This window comes from Onychomys torridus, chromosome 14, assembly GCF_903995425.1.
Source record: "Onychomys torridus chromosome 14, mOncTor1.1, whole genome shotgun sequence".
Lineage (NCBI taxonomy): Eukaryota > Metazoa > Chordata > Mammalia > Rodentia > Cricetidae > Onychomys > Onychomys torridus.
In genome coordinates this window covers 34,918,511-34,933,048 of record NC_050456.1, presented here as the reverse complement: position 1 = coordinate 34,933,048, position 14,538 = coordinate 34,918,511, and positions in this window count along the sequence as shown.

Here is a 14,538-nt window from a genome sequence, read left to right as displayed (position 1 = left end):
CATCAAAACTCAACTCAGGGAACATGTCATTTCTTCCAGGAAGATGGGTTCTAGAAGTAGGCTACCTCTAGTAGCTTAAGGACCTAAGGAAGGGTCTAGCCTATTCGGTCTAACAGATAGCATAGAAGTCATTTGGACTCTTTGCCACCTCTGGTTCTGGTTGTGGGAGCTTGACATATGCTTCTGGCTATGCAGATAATGTAAGGGTCATTTAGACTATTAACTATCTTCAATCCTGGTTGTAGGAGTTTGAGAGGCCCCTGGCTGTAAGGATCATTTAGATTACTAGCCAGCTCCAGTCCTGGCTGTAGAAGCTTGATATAGCCTGGCCCAACAGATAACTCAGATCACCAGGCTATTAATCACTTTCAGTTCCCTGTTTTCTGAATGGAAGAGCAAGTTTTCCAGCTTTCCTACTGGAAAGATTATCCTGCATGCTTAACATTCCTGGTTTCTCTGGAGATGTGTGGGTGCAAAGATCTTCATGCTGAACTCTCAAAAACAGATAAAAGAAGAGAGACAGGTGTGTGTGTGTGTGTGTGTGTGTGTGTGTGTGTGTGTGTGTGTGTGAAAAGGTGAGAAGCTCTGTAGAAGAACTGGCTTTTGGCCTCTTGCTTTCTTAGCATCCATTTTCAGTTAATTCTTCTCTTTTTATGTACAGTTCCCATCCATCTGACAATGGATAATTCTCAAAACACAAACCAGTTCATGTCGTTCCTCTTTGTAAGACCTTGATTAGCTAATGTTTCATTATAACAACTTACATCCAAACTCCTAAGTACATCAAAAGACAAACCATTAGCTTAAATATGATTTTCTAATTGTCTTGTATTTTTCATTGAACTGTGTACTTTATATAATTTGCTTTTGAAAGGATTTTTGGTATCATTGTAACTGGGCAAATCACATGGATCAAAATCATTTTTTAACACTTCTCTGACAACTTGAGCTAATTAATATACAAGGCATTAGGTATTCTAGCTGTGTTAGTTACCTTTCCTGTTGCTGTGGTAACATACTCTGACAAAAGCAACTTATAGGAGAAAAGGATTTATTTTGGTTCACAGTTCAAGGGTGCTATCCATCATGTCAGGAAGTCTTGACATGATGGGAAGTACCCTGGTTACATTGTATCCTCAGTCAGAAAGTAGGAAATGTTAAATGCTCTTGCTCAGATAGCTTTCTCCTTTTCTTGCAGTTCATGATCCAAACCTAGTGAATGGCGCCTCCCACTGGTAGCCTGGGTTTATTCTCGTTTTATCACAGAAAACAAATTGGACACACTAATTAAGTATTTGTTCAGTTAAGAATAGTTTAAAAGCCGGGCTGTGGTGGCATGCACGCCTTTAATCCCAGCACTCAGGAGACAGAAGCAGGAGGATCTCTGTGAGTTCGAGGCCAGCCTGGGCTACAGAGTGAGTTCCAGGAAAGGCACAAAGCTACACAGACAAACCCTGTCTCGAAAAACTAAAAAAAAAAAAAGAATAGTTTAAAAAGTTGGCATAATGTTCTAGAATGAAATTTCCCAGGCAAGAGAAACTGGGAGAGGAAAGAGCCTAGTTTCAGTGGAAAGTATGACTAACTTCAGGGAGTCATGTGACTAACTATTCCTTGCATTAATTTTTAAAAATTGTCAGCATTGTTAAAAATCATCAATGAAAGGAAGCAAAAGAATGGGGATTTTGAAAGGTAGAGGAACTTGTTGTGTTTCATGAATTGACACTAAACTGCTTATTTCTTATATCCAACCCTTCTCAAGGGCAATAAAGAAACATTCCAAAAAGAAATTCATTTTCCCTTTGGTTTAAATCAGCATAAATTTTCCATATTTTCTAAGCTGGAGATAGCCTCCCCTGGGAAAGGTTTATCAGTTCCACACTGTATGCAGGTTCAGCCTGACGACTTTTTGTAATAATGGATAGGATAGCAATTGAAGGTTAAGCATTTGGGAGTATACACAGTGATGATTAGAGAGGGATGGACTGGTAAGCGGCATCCAGATTAGCTGGAGGAAACACAACAGCATAAACACTGAAACGACTTACTTTCTTCTCCATGTAGAAAACAGCTTTCTGCTAGTGGCCCACCATTACAGAATAATCAGCATGATCTAGAAAACCCTTATGAGAAATGATGGGATACGAATGTCAGGGGTTTAAGTAAAAATTTGAGGGCAGGCCCCCAAATGGTTTCTGAATTGAGTAAAACCAAGGCAGAAATTGATAACCCTACCACAGGCTAGTCACTCAGTCAATAAAGAATATCCGAGAACACATCACTGATATTTTTCCAGACATTTAAGAGGATTTGCTACGTGTGAACTAGAAGGGTATTAGACTATGTGCTGTTTGCTCTCACTACAATAAAGCCGAATTGGCCTAACATCCCTGTTGGGACATTGGAGTGGCAGTGAACAGAAAATGGCAGGTTTTATAGCTCACTTTAATTTAAAAATATTTAGTATCTACTAAAATATATGTAGGGAATAAGATAAAGAATGAAATTTATTTTCAGTTCTGGTGGAGATTACATTTGGGAGAACATAATTTTATCATAATACATTAAACAGAATTACAGATAATTTAATGGTTTAATCAAGTAAAACAGAAAAATGGATTTTTTTCACTGTAACTATTAAGGCTTACAGTAATGACTACTGAAAGAGAAACAAAGGATCTATCTTTTAAAACATGAGAAAGATACAATGGAAATGAGTGTTTCTCCTCAGGACTCTTGGAAGTATACCAGTGACTCCCGAACTATAGTTAGTATCTAAATAAAAAACCATCAAAGAAAAAAGGAGGAATTGAAAACCACTTCAGATTCCTTGGCTCACTTAGAAAGTCACGCAGTTCAGTCCCCCAGTATAAGCCCTTCTTACACGAAGACAGGCCACACTGTTAACCGGGTGAGTGTGAATGACAGATGAATGTAGTATGCTCATTGTTATAGTTGTCCCCTAATGCCTGCACTCCGTGGGTCCTTTTGATTCACAGAAGATACCTCTTCAATCTATCCCATGTTGACTACCTTATTGTCTATTTCTTGTCCTGAGTTTAAATAAAATGTTCCCATGATTTGTAAAATCCACCTTCCATTTGTCGCAATGTTTTGTAGAGAGTCAGAATGTGCAGGTATACTGGCTCTCTCTAAAGTCTCACCAAACATGGCTTATACGAATGGCGGAACTTCAAAAGCAAGTTCTTGCCCTTTCAGGATTCATTTTTAAACTGTAGCAGGCACTTTATTAGCATGTCTAGGACTGTGGCATAGTTCAGTGGTAGCGTGCCCTCAGTTTGTAGTGCTGCAGATACACCTGTATTCCTCCATTTCTTGTGTTCTGCTGTGTTGTTGGCTCAGGTAAGACATTCTTCCTTAGATACTCTCAGTTGTCACACCCCCATTATTTAGACTTGGTACATCATATAGTTTTGACTGATATGAAAATAGATCTATTGGAAAGTTTCTCACAGGTTTTTCCTCATCCTTTAAGGTGATACATGAAGTTTGTCTCTTCCTAACTCTGGACCTTGTGATGAAGGGATGTTTGGAAATGTAAAAGTCATTCCGGAACCACAGATGGGCCAGTTAAAGAGGAAAATCATCATTGAGTAGCCATTATGGAATGCCAAGAGTAGAGAGGGAAAAAAATCCATATGTCATGCATGAAACAGACAAGGCGTTTTTACTGAGATTTCATCTGACAAGCTGAGGAGAGCCAGTGCTGATCAAAGGCATGATCAAGCCACTTGCTCAACAAAGAGAATAGCAAGTTGTTATTGATTTCTGTGGCAGGCTAAAGTTTGATAATTATTCACTGGTCACGGGCATAGTTTTAAAAGACTTTTTTTGTTCTTCTGTATAAACATCCTGACCTCCAAGTTTACATGTTAACAAACGGCTAATTATTTAAAGGACAGGTGATTTAACCCAAGAATTACAAAGTTACACTTGCAGCTCATATCATGCTCTTTCATAAAGGCTATGGCCTCACGGGTTGCTCATGTCGGAAAGCTACTAACGTGCTCCTCAGCTACGACTCTTCTACAACTGGGGCTTTCAAGGCCACCTCCGAGTGCGCGACACTAGAGTCTTTCTTGGCAATGCTTTGCTATTCATGGGAAACAGGTTCTGGGCTCGGTTTTTATTTGCTTTGTAAGTCCGCAGTTGTCTCTGTTTCCGAATGAGGAAGGCAGGATGAAAACAGGAATCACTTGCTTCTTGACTATTTGCATCAAATCTTTTAATTACTCTTTTTCCAGGGTCTACGCTAATTTTTTTTCATCAAAAATAATATCTGTTAGCCATTGAGTGTATTCTAATATAGTTTTCTCTTCACTTTTGAATCACACGAAATACCTAAGTGAATCAATTTGAAAGAGTGTTACTTGGCTCCAAGTTTCTGTACAAGGATGGCTGGTGACACTGCTTTGGGACCCAAGATGAGACAGAATGATGGTGGAGGGGCACAGTGGAGCAAAGGGGCTCATCCCTTTGCAACTGGAAAGAGTAAGAGAAAGGTAGAGTTAAAGGGCCGGAGACCCTGGCTAGAGTTCAATGAGCTACTTCCTCCAATCAGGCCCTACCTCTGACTGTTTCTACCACTTCCTGATAATCTTCCATTTTAACACCACCAGTGCACCTACTCATTAATTAGGTCTAGTCCTCAAGATTCAATCAGTCCTCCAGATCCAACCACGCTCACAATCCCCCCAAAGTGACACCAGTGTCTGCACCTTCCAAGAACTGAAAGTGCCTCTACAATAACCTTGTCTCGGACTTTTCTGCCTGGCCATGTATGGCTTGTATGAGAAGTCCTAAGACAGACACAATTCACCTGTTTGTATGCAGTTCTGAAATTCTTTCAAGAGTCTAATTGCTATCCACTAATAACATCTTCTCAGCAGTCACAAAACACACTCTCTGTCTTATTAAGAGGGCTCTGTATCTTAACGATGACTTTTTTTTTTTTTTGGTAATAATAAAATTAGAAATACAGGTCTTACAATTTGATCATCTGCTCATTTCCTTATGAGGCTTCCTGTAAAAGCAGACCTAACAGCTGTCCTTCAGGTACATTGCTTGCCTTTTCTCATCACGTCAGAGAAAGAGAGGCACTCTATTTTCAGAGAGATTTGCATGTAAAATTGTGGGGTTTATTTCATTTGCTTTTTGCTTAAATTACTGAATTATTGACTAAAGCACATCAATCCATCGGAATTCTCTCTGTGTGACCATATCTCTTAAAACGAATTATAGTCTAATTAGGTGCAAGAGGTCAGGGGTGAGGAAATTATTTCTCTGCAAACATCTATACTCTCCAAATATATCAAAAGCATCACTTCAGCCTTTCAAACATCAACACAAGAAGGCATTTCTTTAATCTGTTTTTTGATGTAATTTCTGATCCCTTGTATTTTGTTGCTTTGTATTATAATTCAGAAAAATTGCTCACAAATTATATATAGTCTCTCTAAGTAAAGATCTGACCTAAATAGGGTATCAATATTTTCCTTTTTTCTCTACTATAAAAATATAAAAATATAGTTCTGTACTAGTGATTATAAAGTACATGTAGAAATTCCATGCCTCAAAACCTCTTCACTAAAGGTTTTGTGTAAAATTCTATTCTAGTTTAGACTTTTCTATACAAAGAAAATATTTACATATTCTCTTGATAAACAAACATTCAACTAAAAGTCTTTGCTAATAAACTTAGCACATTTTCTATGGTCTTATTTTATACTTTAAAATTTTTATTTGTATGCATTGAAAATTTTCAGCCCAGACATTCAATTTTAAAGTTTTATTAATTGTTTTAGATTAAATGTCTTGTGGACAAGAACAATTTATAATATAGACCATATTATTTCTTAGAAAAATTTTCTTCATGATAAATGTGTGTTCCTCACTTGTTGATTTTTTCAAAACATAGTTTTCTGTCTTTAGTTGCTTATTGTTTCTTGATGTACATAAATATCTTAACATTTTATAAATAAAATTAATAAAATTAAATTAAAATTTTATTAAATAGTTCCTCTTTTGTTGAGATGATAGCAAGGTTAAAAGAAGTCTTAATCACTGTCTTTCATTAGTGCCTTTAAAGTAAATACACTGCAAATGTATTAAAAATATGGAGCTTGCCTTAAGTTAAAATGAATCAACCAATAAATAAAACACTCCAGAACAAAAAGATGACATCTACAGCTTTGCCTGAAGCTAAAACTCAAGAACTGATTGCCCAGTGGCTGAGAATGCACATATTATGTAATTTAAATATACATAGCTGTTGTTATCTAAATGTACATTCTCTGCTGAAATCACTACAAAAACTCATGTTAGAAAGGAACACAGCCACCACACTTCCTTCTAGCTCATGTAAAAGGCTGGTGTGATATAAATAAAATACTACATGCATCAGAAGAGTTTGTTTATTCAGCTTTGCTCACCTATTTTTCATCTGTAACCCTTGCTCTTGCTTACACTTCCACTGAACAGAACCATGTACACTCAGAACGTATCCAAAAGCAGAATCCACTAGACTACTACAGATTCCCTATGCCCCGAGAACCCCTGCATAGACAAGAACTATCAAACAACAGCATCTTGATTTCCCAGACAACTGGGTTTTTATCACAAGACACAAAACATGAACTGACTGAAATCGTGCAGCTACATAAAACATCCACTAATATACTACAAGAATACCTCTATTAATACCATTCCAACAGGAGGTTGATAAAATTGGGGTGTTAATAACCATTTCATATATATAAATATATATATACATATATAATCATTTCAAACTTATTATAAACACAATATATAATTATTTACCTTATTTCATAATCTCATACATATGTCTACATAGTGTACTATGATCATCTCTCCTTCCATCATTTTCTCTTAGCCCTCTCCCGCCAAGTTCCCAACAGGACCAGCTCCTTATCTGTATAAGACCTGCTGAATTTAATTAGTTTTTTTTTTTTTTTATGTGTCCTAATTAACCAGTGGCTATATCACTGAAGAATAGGAACCCTCTTCCCACAACACATTGACTGCCTATAGCTCCTCAGGGAGGGGCACACCCTCGTGAACTCTTCCCATCCATAATGGGCTGTTGATTGGTCCAGCCTTGTGCAGATCTTCGATATCCACTGCTATTGTCATTTCTTGGGTGAAACGGCCATGAAATGATGTTCATTTTTAAGATACAGTGACTACATTCCACGCCAACTTCATGCCACTCTCTTGACTTCAGTTATGAGATCTATTTTTTTCTTATTTACCTAGACACATTTGAATATTGAAGATCATTACTAAGGTAATAATTTTGATTTAATTGACTAAGTGTTGAAATAAGAAAACCCTCCTGATATTCCCTTTCAGTTAGGTGTATGCATCAGAAACACACTTGGAGGTTTAGTCTGGATATTTGCTTGAATATGTACTTCACTGTGATAGGAACTCATTCATTCAATAAGCAACTACTGATTTCCTGCTCGGTTCCAACAGTTAGAATGGGCACTGTTACAGGGGAAAAAAAAATACCCTCTGTCCAGAATGACCTCCCAGTCCAAAGACAAATAGTTCAGCGGAACACTGTGTGAGAACTCGGTCAGTTCTTTTGAACAGGTAACAATAAAGTTCACAGGCTCAACAGTCATGCAAGCTCTGCCTGGAGGAATCCTGTGTTACTTTACTGAAAGCTAGCACTTCATCTTCAGGCAAGGTAGAAAAACACTAAAAATTATCAGATCGTGGGAAGGAAAAGGAGTTGCCTCACCCCTGCTGAGAATCAAGAAGTCCACCAAGTTCTGCTGTGAAGGTTGCCTACACAGATGCAATACTTAAGGATTAAAATATAAATAAGAATAACAACTAATCCTAAGGCCAGAGTGAATAAGATCTCAAGTATGGCCTTTCTCCTTCGTCAGACAGTTTTTGGGAACCTCAACAAGATGACTAACTTCTATTTAGAATGAAAATATTCTATTTTCTTATACCCATGAGGTCAAGAATTTCACCTAATCAAGTATAATCCTGTCAGATGCACCAGTGAGCCATCTTGTGATCTCTCTTAAATCTCCTAACAACGATTTGAGGGTAACTCACCTAAATCCTATAGATGGCTATGGTAAAGACAGTGACATGAGATTCTGGGTGAGATTCCCGTTCTCCCTTCCCTTGTGCATTTCTTTCTTTTTTTTTTAAATTTATTATATTTTATTTTATTTTTTGCTCCCCCCTTACTTAAATCTTTGTATTTTTAAAGACATTTCTTTAAATAAATTCCAATCCCATTTTCATATTGGCCTGTCCTGAAACTCTTTTCTACAGTGAAATCTACGGTCCTGCTCTATCTAAGTGAAGGTCTCTGAAAAGAACTCAAGTTGCTTGCATGGTGTTGGATGTACTTGATTGCACATCAGCAGGATGTGTGTAGGCAGGAAGTATATCAGGATGTATGCTTGCCTGAATTGGACAAAGGTGGGAAATATGTAGCCTTATGGGTTTTACCTTTATAAGCCCCTGACTAATGTAATTTTTGGCCATACTCTGGGAATCCTGGATGGTATGGATAAGGCTGGTATCCATCATCTTGGCCAGTATTTAATAAAGTTTGGTTCAAATTTGACTCAAAAATGGTGATAGTGGTCTTATTCTCGTTCTGTGGGACTAACAGTGGTGGTGTGGGGCTGTGTCTCTCCCTGTCCCTTACTATGGTGGATAATCTGAGAAACATGAATGCATTTTCCAAGCAGGGATTATCTAGAGCCTTTTAGTTTGAAACAATTACTGTTCCTTGTCCTTACTATAGCTTTTATCACATTGCTCTTTACTATGGTGTAGCTCTGGCTCAAGGGTTTTCACTACATGGGCTTTCCTTTGGCTAGCCTGCCCGGTATCTTGTCTAATGATTAGAAAACAGCCTCTGCTATCTTTGTGGTTGTGACTTTCTCAACATGAGCTGAACATGGACCAAACCAATATGCATACTAATGTGGAAAGAGGAAAGCTCATGAGCCCTTAATCCTAGACAAAGAACTGGAGCAATGAAAGGAATCTGAGAAGAGGAAGAATAGTCTTCCCCAGGGAAGAGCACACCAATTGCTTGTCCAATACCAAATGGTCATCCCTGAAGTTATTATACATACACATATATTATACTGACTGAGAAGGTTGTAGTTACATATTTAGAATATAGGAATGTACACACACGCGCACACACACACACACACACACTCCCCACACTGGCAATCACACATGCATGTAACCAATTAAGAAAAAAGAGAGACCATGAATTTTAAAGAGATCAAGGAGGGGTATGTGTGGGGGGAGTAGAGGGAAGGGGGAAATGATGTAATTATATTATGACCTCATAAAATAAAAAATCTCTATGAAGTTTTATCCACTACCACGGCTACACCATATAACTGTTGCTTATCCCTATTATAGCTCTTATCACATCATGCTTAACTGGGTGACTGCCTTTTCCACACTACAATATTGTACCTAGTACCAAAGCACCTAAAATCAGAAATGATACTAGTCTCTGGAGAAAGAACATAAACAGTCTCCTAACAACTTCAAGATGAATCTAAAAGAAAGAAGTGAAAAGAAATCACATGTTCTGTAACCATGTTTTTATATAAAAGCAAATCAGAGCCGGGTGGTAGTGGCACACGCCTATAATCCCAGCACTCAGGAGGCAGAGGCAGGTGGATCTCTGTGAGTTCGAGGCCAGCCTGGGCTACCAAGTGAGTTCCAGGAAAGGCGCAAAGCTACACAGGGAAACGCTGTTTTGAAAAACAAAAAAACAAAAACAAAAAAAAAAAAAAAAGGCAAATCAGTAGCCCAGTGTCATATACAAGACTGGTTTGTTTGCTTTGCAGTTAGAAGGACACTTTTTTCTTCTCACTGTGACAAGAACAGTCACTAAAGCAGTTGACTAACAGAAAAGTAGGCACTACTGAGCAGAAGCAGGAACTTAGCTGGAACTGGAAACACCAGTTAGGAGTAATATTATTCTTCATGACTACACATTTCATACCACAAGTGCTTGGCATTATTATTATTATCCATTCAGTCTAGTGTGCTAATGAGTTTATCGTGTTAACAAATGATCACACATGTGTTAAGTAAAAAGTTGGTAGCTTCAAATAGAGATCTTCACCCTACCCCTTCAGTGGGGTCTGGAAATGGGCTCACTTGTGGCTGGGTGGGGAAGGGTGTCTCATTTCAGGATTGAAGTTGGTAAGGATTAGGGTGATCCTTTGTAAAACACCTTCCATGTGTGAGTTTGTCAAGGTGCTGCAGTTTTAACCACAAAGCTGTTGTTTATAATTTACTGTTTTCATAACAGAGTGACTAATTTTCTCAAAGTGAGCTAGGCAAGAGAAAGAAGGGAGGGGAGAGGAAAAGGACAAGGGGAGAGAAGAGAGGGGAGAGAGAGAGAGAGAGAGAGAGAGAGAGAGAGAGAGAGAGAGAGAGAGAGAGAGATTACAAAGTTAGGTTTTCTCCTTCTGGAGGAAACCCAGGTCTCCACACTTCTTGCTGAGAAACTGCCTTTACCTGCTGTGCGGTCTCATGACCCCAAACAAGGTCTTTAATGGAATCCTGTGTCCACCTCTGCAGGAGCATAGGAAGGCATAATCTGTTTTACCTTAGTCTCTAACAGCAGCAAGGTGTACTGCAGCTAAATAAAAAGTACAAGACTGGTTTAAGAGGGATTTTAAAGTTAAAAAAAAAATCTTCAAACATAGCAGCATGTTGACAGCGAGAGGGGAGCAGACCTGTGGTAGGTGGTAAGTCAGAGAGGAAATCCAGAAGAGAAAGGATGCCAAAGTAACAGCAAAATAATGAAACAAGAATGTTTTTAACAAGCGGAGATTAATTGTACATTAGTAATGTCATCTGATGTTTGCTAAATTTGAGTCACATTAACATGTTTGAGGTTTGCAGCCATAGCTGCATACTCTCTTTTACAATTTACTGTAGACAATGGGTTCTCTTTTGATGAGAGAGGGTCTGAGCCAGCTCCCTGGATCCTGGCTTCCTTTTTAATCCTTGTCTCAGCCTCTCAAATCCTATTTACAACTAAGTTACCACACCCAGTTTGGGATCATTTGCATAGAAAAAACACAACAGTTTCTGCTGTTGAGGTCCCAGCGAAATTTTCTCAGTTGTCCCCCCTCCAAAAGAACACAAAATAATTTAGTCAATAATATCCTCACCAAAATGTTAGCAGTCAGCAGCTTCTATCCAGTTTAATGCAAAGCTTTAATTGAAAACTATTTCAAAGTAAAAATTTTTATATTTGGTAATTGCCTCTGACGATCTACTCTGTGAAATGTGAAAGTGTTCTGGAAAAGAGATTGAAACAGTCATTGTTCCAAGTACTTACAAGAAATTATTTACATACCTGTAGCATTAATCTTAAAAGGTCTTATTAATAAAATCAAACCCTGAGCCAGGTATTTGAGTGAATGCTGGAAGATCAGAGAAGCAGAACAAGCCACAGCCACCTCACCTTGCCAATTCTCAGCTGATCCTATTTCCTCAGACTGGAAGTCTCTGAATCCTCATCCAGAATGAATCTCAGCTGAACTGTTTGTTGCTCAAAAGCCTAAAAGCTTAACCAGCTCTAGTTCCTGGTTTTCACGCCTTATATACCTTTCTGCTTTCTGTCATCACTTCCTGGGATTAAAGGCATGAGCCACCATGCCTGGCTGTTTCCAGTGTGGCTTTGAACTCACAGAGATCCGTTTGGATCTCTGCCTCCCAAGTGATAGGATTAAAGGCATGTATGCCACCATTTTCTGGTCTCTTTGTCTGTCTAGTGTCTGTTCTGTTCTCTGACCCCAGAGAAGTTTATTAGGATGTACAATATATTGGGGAACACAATATCACCACACATACCATTATGTAACATGGTTTGGCATTTGCAAGTGACCTAAAATACTTTAAATCATCTTTAAAAGTTATGATGTTGTAAAACTTAATATGTAACATGCTCCAGTTGCTATGCTGTATTGTTTAGGGAGGAAGTATAAGTGTTGCAGCTCTGAGAGGAAAGGTTTCCCTTGTGGAAGTGTTGAGGTGTGAAGGGAAAGGTATCCTGGCAGTTGGGAGCCAAGGAATACCACAAAGTCACAACAAACCTCAGGCAGGAGATTTATTGGGAAAGACACAAGAAGGTGACTGTCCCTGCTAGGGTGAGAAGCAGCAGAGAGCTGAACAGGCTGTTATAGGGCTTCTCAGGAGAGGAGTTTTCCAGGGTACAGATTTCCAGGGTGGGGATTGGTAGGGTTTTAAACCCTGAGCTTGGCACAAGCCTGGAGATTGATGGGATTTTTGAGCCCAGGGACTGGTGGGTTTCCAAGCTCAGGAACTGGTGGGGTTTGGTCGTTCTTCAAATGAAGAAGTGAGCTCAGACCTTTTACCCTACAATAAGGACAAGGGAAAAAAAAAAAACCCTGTTCATATTTAGAAAAGATACAAGTTTTAAATTTCTAGTTGTGTGGTTGAATATGTAGAATTAGAAAGCACTGATAAAGGAGGGGAAATGTGTGACTCCCCCATGTGACAAGGCTGTTCGTCAAGTATCAGAACTCGGTGTAGCACTGACATTTGCTTGAGAGAGTGATAACTTAGCTATGTGTGCTGAGAGGCAACAGGCAAACTCTTGGTACAAGGCTGACCTAACACACATACCTGGATATACATATTCAATAGTGAAGAGGCTAGTATCCACATCTCAGAGAGAATATAGAGTATATGACAATTTTTATACACCAATGCCTCTGGTTCATATAGTAATGTCCCCATCAGTTAAAGAACTTTTATCTATTTTGACATCCTCTTGATTTTTGTAAGTAGATCAATCTATTTTTTAAATTGCTTATACAAAAAAAATCGGACACATCAGAAATGGTTCTTTAATTTTAACCGAAGACCCAAGTAAGCTGCTAACCATAGGCCTTACCTCCCTATTTTATAGGAAGTTGGAGGACAGTTAATGGGTTGAGTTGGCTGAGGCTCAGTGACAGCCCTGTAATGTCACTTCCTGTCTTGTTGCTCCAGGCATGGCATGCTCTGTCACTACACTGATGTGTGCTGACTCTAACTTTAGGCACTACCTACAGATGCACTTTCCTATAAAGGAGCAAAGGTGTTTATTTCCCTCTATCAAGTATTGTCCCTTTCATCTAATGAGGAGCCTTTCTTTGAACAAAATAATTCCCCTTTATCTCATTGTAACAAAACCTACACAAAAACCAACCAAAGCTTAGCCTAAAACTATGCATCTGTCCCATCTGGGCTGAGGAATGTGTGGGGACCACAACCACAGAAGAGAGACTGGTTCTGTGGAGAAAAGTAGCCCACTTCTGTGATGAAAGAACAATGGTATAGAGCATGTCTATTTTGTGGTGACCAGAATGGTGGCTGCTACAATGAGTTCAGCCAAGTGTTATAATAAGGGATCTAGGGTAATATATTAAAGACTTTATACAAGTTTGATTTCATTTTGTTTCTTCTATAGTAAAAAAATAAAATAAAAAATAAAAATAAAAAAATAAAAATAAATCTATATTTGCTGACTTGGGGAATAGAATGATGATAATGAAGCCAAAGGAGAGATAAATGGCCTATTGATTATTCTAGGCATGTAGCCAGATCTTTGAAAAAAATGAATTTCTTTTATGCCTGCTGCTGTTTAACACTGAGATCGGCCTCTTGCTAATGGGAGGTCAGATTCTTGTGTAGAGGTAAGAACACACTCTTTGTCTTCAGGAGCCATTTGAAAGTTATCAAAACCACAAAATGAATCCTAGAAGATCAGTTAAAAAGACGAGAGTAGATATCATTAAATCTGACTTCAGATCAAGATCCTCAGGGGTATAAATATCTTAGAGAAATGATTTCAACTTAATATGATTTTACTATAATGTTTATTTTCTTAGTAATTCACTTCAAACATACTGTAACTCAGTGAAACTCTATCTGGCAATATGTACTCTTTTCCATAATTTTTCAGAGACCTATTACTTGAGAGATACAACTTGATGATTTTTGACAGTTTGAAGTATTTCTATTTTTGTTTCTAGAGAATATGTCATATGTCAGAAGAAAGATTTGAAAAATAGTGGCTTCAGATCATGTAGACATGCCTGATTATGAAAAGAAAAGCTTGCAAGGACAATGGTACATCATTGGACTGTGCACGGGTACTGAAGGACTTTTATCCACAACTTGCTTGATGGGAAAGCATCACTTGGTTGATTTACTGCCATTTGTGTTATACAGTTCTATAAGTAGACAATAGATTATAGGCTTACATTACCAAAATGGGGAAGACCTTGAACCAGTGGGAAAAAGTGTGATGAATAGTCACTGTTGGCAGTCAAGATTCTAGCCTACTTCACATCGAATTTCATTCTCTAAATATCAAACTGTTGTTTCCTAATAAACAACATAAAACATTGGTTCAAAGGGGGGAAAAAAACACCAAAAATACCCTGAAATTATCTTTAA